This window comes from Homalodisca vitripennis, chromosome 3, assembly GCF_021130785.1.
Source record: "Homalodisca vitripennis isolate AUS2020 chromosome 3, UT_GWSS_2.1, whole genome shotgun sequence".
Lineage (NCBI taxonomy): Eukaryota > Metazoa > Arthropoda > Insecta > Hemiptera > Cicadellidae > Homalodisca > Homalodisca vitripennis.
Window position 1 is genome coordinate 171,996,676 of NC_060209.1, and position 6,000 is coordinate 172,002,675.

Sequence of the window (6,000 nt, forward strand, 5' to 3'; positions counted from 1 at the left end):
GTATACGATAGAATGGTGACACGATTCTCTCGCTGTAGGTTTTAAAAGTATTAGTTTTTGTAAAATATACGGAAGTAAATTGTGCACTTTTAACGCACTAACCACATTGTGTCCAAATTTACTTTTATTTTTGAATTTATACAATTATCAAAATATCAGCTTTAGTTTCCATGTACATGTTTAATAGATTATTTTTGTTTTTATTTCCGAGGATGTAACGACTAGACCATTTGTCTAATCTAGTTTTTCAACTCGTTGAAATTGTAATAAAGAGCCAATGTAATTGTAAATGTAATTGAATGCCGCCTTCCCAAAATGAGAATACGTTTCCCTTGCAACACTTAATTTTCATGAATGTTTACATTGCATAGGATGTTAACGATATATCTCTAGCAATTTAATACACTAGAGTTTATGATGTTGCTTTAAACTTGTTGTATGTTTTGTCTTATTAATTTATATGGTGATTAAAGTCAGAATATACAATTTGAAAAAATAATTACAAAAACGAGTGGACAATTTTTGTACCAATAAACAACTAAATGTGCTTGTATTATATATAATTCTTAAATTGATATTATGATTTCCGTCAATGACGTGTAGGGCCTATTACCTCCGAGGTTATCAAGTTACCTTGTGCTATTGAAGTGAAAGTCTTCTTGTTAATGTAGCACTAATTGAATGTTCATATAAGTAAGACATCTTTGATATATAATCCTGAGTTGCAGATCTCCACAACTATAAACGTTCTACAAGCCCAACTAACCTGTATATACCGCGCGTTTTGTTTGATGTTCGAAAAAAGATCCCTGTCGAAGCCGGTTTCCATCGACCTTCCTAGCACGCTAATGACCTTCCTCAACTTTCTACAATATTTAAAAATCTATAATAAATCAGAAATAGTTTTGTATTTAAATTTTACCTCCGCTCTCCATGTAAACAGATAATTATGTAACCAATAAATATATTCAATGGATTCTACAACACTTCAAATGGCTAGTAATGTATTTTACTAATTTGATGTAACTCTACTTATGCCATATATTTTAATAACAAGACTTCCAATTTTTAGAAGTTTTCATACAAAACACGTGGAGGAAATAGTGTACGATCCTTTTGTCAGTTAAATTATTTTCCAAATAACAATGACTATTTTAGTTTTTAGACTACCTGGCTGGTTTTATATCTTCAAAGTCTTCCTCATCACACGGTGTTGAAACATTGCTTGCACAATTAACTTAAATATTTCAGCCTCGCTGCCGAGGCAATCTTTAGTCAACAGAAGTTAAACCGAAATTCTGAACTGAAGATATACGAAGAATACTTTGGTGTTAATGAATAACGACTAACAATGAGCATTTTAAACACTTTTATCCTAGAAGCTGGCTGCATTGACCACCTTGATTTAATCCCATAAAGTCATTGTTAAACTACAAGTACTTACACCACCTTATTTTTGTCATAGAACTAGGGAAGGTCTTATTTTAAAGATATGCTGATTGTTTCTGCTCTTTAACTTTTTAACGTTTTTGTTCCTTATCCAGAAAAATCAAATTGTGTATGTCATCTTTTATATTTAAAAACTATACACTTCAAAAGATAATATAAAAAAGTTTTGATACGTATTAATGGCATATTTAAAATAATATCTCTCATGATTGATTGTACGATAAAAATAAAGAGGTAAAAGTTGAACATAGGTTTTATGGTGAAACAAACTTCAAGGTCGTTTCACTTTGATAGATATTACCTAAGTAACAACAATCTTTCCTAACCTAATACTGGTAGAGTATAGTTTTTTTTTTAATGTGACAGACATCGGAAGTTTTATTATCGCCCGAAATAAGGTTACCAGGAACCAGGTTAGTCAGAGAAGGCCTCCTATCGATGATTATTCTTGTAGTGAAAAGACCGGTTTATTATCAATAGGATAACCTGAGGAACTACCACTAGCATAATTACGAAACATTTCAACATCAAGTGTAATTATTTCTTTGATTTATACTTACTCGGTTTTAGGTCACATCGTAAGTGATATAAACTAATTGGCTGAGCGTTGGCGAAGCCTATCACTAGAGGGGCTGGAATTTCTGTCTATCTACGTCATGAAAGCGAACTTCCCGATACACTTACGGGATTTGAAGATGTGATATTTTTATTTACAGCAATAAAAATAATAGAGTTAAAGGTCGATGTTAAAATTGTATGACAAGATTTGATTTCAGCGCACTCCTGTGTAATTGTACATTGCGTAGCTCATCGGAATTTGTCTAACTTAAACACTAATATAGCCTTTAGAACATAATGAACAGAAATGTGAATGTATCATACGTTTTGATAGCTCGATGAAGATGTATTCTGTAATCCTTTAGTTTTGCATGAAATTCATTTCCACATAGACAACAATGAGTTATATAATGGTGCATTTCTAACCATGGAATTTGGTCATTGAAGTCTATTACTCAGCAGGCTGACACAATTTTCTTAGTGGGGGGGGGGAAGTCAAATTTTGTTTTCAGTATATTTACCTGTACATCTATTTGTCCTCAGGACATCTGGAGAATGAAATGAGCAATAGACTAGAAATTTTTAAAGAAAACCTGTGTGTGCCGTACTCCTAAAATACAATTAAACCATACAAAAAACGAATGGAAATACTATCAACAACTTAGGCTCAATTATAGGTAAGTATTTACGACGACGATGACGATGACGTTGTAATGTGAGAGTTTCAAAAAGGTGTTTTTAAACGTGACTGATAGAACGGTTCAAACTAAATTAAAAACTACTCTTAACTAGATATTGATAGACGTCTACTCAGATGAAATCCACTCTCAAATAATGTTTTTGGTACTTCCCACATAGATAACACTTCTGTCTCGAATGTTAAACTTGATCTTCTGATTGAATGAACATTTCTTCGAAATAACGTAAATCTCATATTTATATCATAAACTAAAATTCAAAGAACTCTATTAAAACCTGTTTGATTAAAATATGGCACCTACTTTTGTTTATCATGTTGTATATGGATATTCATTTAAAGTTTATTTACCCATTATATTTGAAATGCATAAGCATAGTTCATATTATGTTGACATTATTTGTGCTATTAGTTGTGGTACAAGTAATTCACCTCACGTATCTTTATTTGTACAACTTTCATTATAATTTGATCACGGAACTATCGAATTGAAGTTGTTACAATATGTATATTCCTCACACGGACAAAAACCATAACATTTATTATCCCAGATAGTAAATTTGTAAAATAAAATAATCTTTGTTTATAGCCTTTTCATTGTTGTACACTTTGTTATTGATTAATCCGTATTTTATATTATAATGTACAACGTATATTAAATTACTTGAGGTTATACTCATATGCCGTTGAGAATACAACTATAGCTACTGTATTTGAAGGTGTTAACTGTACCTTGTCAACAGAGTTTAGTATCCAAAGATAATGGAATGGTCCAGCACTCAGACAACGGAACGCAGTACGCACGTCACGCACACTTACGGAACAAACAGAAACTTCGTCACGCTGTAAGTCTCAAGGTCGAGTATCACAAGAACACGCCACCCTGCCGGCACTCTCCGACCGGAAATATTCATTTTTCGCGTTGATACATACACTTAAAGAGGTTGCCGCCAAAATCCAGGACTTCAGTTAATACGCGTGTTAAAGTCTCGCACATGCGCGGTAGCTGTCGGCACCGTCGCGCACTCGCCCTGCTCGAGTCTCCGTCAAAAACCGACTGACCGCGACTGCGCCGTTCTCGGCCTGATGCGACTAGGCTCTCCCCCCTCCAGAACTCTTATCTTGCGTTAACCTATCATCGCATGATGGGTTCCAACTGACCTCGCCAATCTGGTCCTGCTTATTTTCTTACTTTTATTGCTAATGAGGATGACTTATTGCTGTAGTTATGTAGGTCATAATAAAATACTTATGCAATGCAGTATAAATAGGGATAATGGACCTGTTTGCATTTCTTTGAATATAACTTTATCCAGTTTTTCTTCTTGTTATTACTGAATAGGTAAAAAGGAAATATTTCTCTATACAAAAACAGTATTAAATATTCTCATTAGTTAGTTGGACCATCGGTAAAAAAATGAAAACAGTCGTCATAAGGTGTTCTTTAAAATATGGTCCAGGTATCAGTTTAAAGAATTTACTACAAGGATTGCAGTCAAGTTTTAGAGGATTTAGTTTCTGTAATCCTGTTGATAATTTTGTTATGTGCGTACTCCAAAAATTATGCTAATAGAGTAAACTTTTTAATGGTGAAATTTTTACGCGTCCACTTTTTTAAGATGGGATGAACTTAAAAATTCCTGCAAACTTGCCAAGCATAACATTTTGATGTTTGGGAAAGGCAACATGTTCATATGCATTTTCGTTGTTAAAGTATAGATTATATTTAATCTAATAATTGTTTATATCACTGCATAAACAAGATAGGAATACGCCACACCACTTGTCGTTAACAGGGTTTGCTGAGGTTGCATGCAAAACTTAAGTTTACAGATGAAATCATCATCGAAATATCTTGCTACATGATACATTCACATGTTTGTTCATTATGAACTGGCTTTACTCACTGCAATCTTGATGTTAGCCCCATGAACACAATGTTAAACCTCATTTACTTTTACGACTTCAGTTTTGGTGTATTATTATGGGAGGTGACTCATTTTAAAGATGTAATTAATATATATCCAATAAGTTTGTAGTTTCTTCAATCGTGTATAGGTTATTCAGAAAAAAATCAATGTTTTTGTATTTCATCGTATATTTAAAAGTATACTGAAACAAAAACTAAAATGCTTTTGGATGAGTATGAATTATATCTTTAAAATAAGATACTCGCCATGTACGATACAAAATAAGGACGAAAAAGTCCACTATCACTACAGCCGGCTGTTGAGTAAGTTTGATAACATTGTTTAAATAAATAAAAAAAGTCTACACACAAATCATCAAAAGATGATATATTTGTTAATTATATCACGTGTCAAAATCTCATATGGTTCAACTCAATTGGTTTACAAATTTATTTATTCTCCTATTTTCTCGCTGCCCATAAGACCGATGTAAACATTTCCACTAGCGCTCTGCGAAATCCCTATGAGTGACATGCACCATCATCGCACTTAATGTTAGTTATATATAAATTAAATCTCGTGCTGAATTCTGCAAGTCTGCATGGGTATGGAGATATTATGTGGACAGACAGACATGAAATTTTCCAGCCCCTGGAATGATAGGCTACCTCAACGCTCAGCCACTTACTAATATATTAGAACTACAAGAGAATAAATTATCTTTACAATCAATTTCAGTAAGGAAAGTTTACTTCGGGCTGGTTTAAAACTTTGCTGTTGAACCTACACTGGGCAACGTTATGGATATTATAACGCATCACATCACTAACTGCAAATGCTGTGATATTGGGGTGCAAGAGTAGATCGGTTGGTTTACTGCGGGAGGTGGCTGTTGAAGTTGGTAGGGCTCCTTAGGTGTTACGTGCTAGCCTAGATATAAGGGCGTTCCACCCCCTTGTCTGCTTTAACTGGAAAGGCTGGTATAGAGCTAAATTTTCCTTCAACTAAGGAAAACTTAAATTAAATCCAAAAACCTTTCCACGTGAATCTTGTCAGGAGGTGTCCTCTAACCCCAATATTATCCATCCAGAATATCCTGTCAATCCGAAAGCAGCGCAAAAGTCCGTTTAGGGTTGAATGGAATTTTCACCTTCTTGTCCAAAAGAACAAAATAAAAATTTTTAAAATTTACCGCCTATCACAACTGTGAGAAATATATGTAGCTTCCTCGTGAATTTTGCCAGGAGGTGCCCCCTACCCACAATATTATCCATCCAGAATATACCGTATTTCCGGAAGCAGCGCAAATTTTCTTTTAGGGTTAAATGGAATTTTAAGCTTCTTGTCCTAAAAGAAAAAAAAGATGTTAAAATGTACCGCTTATTA

General features: G+C 33.8%; 1 protein-coding gene across 1 annotated transcript in view; it reads right to left on the reverse strand.

The window, feature by feature from the left end:
• The window catches only part of LOC124357782 (ras association domain-containing protein 10-like), a 106,091-nt gene extending 102,330 nt beyond the window's left edge, over positions 1–3,761 (reverse strand). The window contains exon 1 of the mRNA XM_046809836.1: positions 3,437–3,761. The gene's annotated coding sequence lies outside the window, so the exon portion shown is untranslated. The remainder of the gene's footprint in view (positions 1–3,436) is intronic.
• Between the last annotated feature and the right edge of the window lie 2,239 nt (positions 3,762–6,000).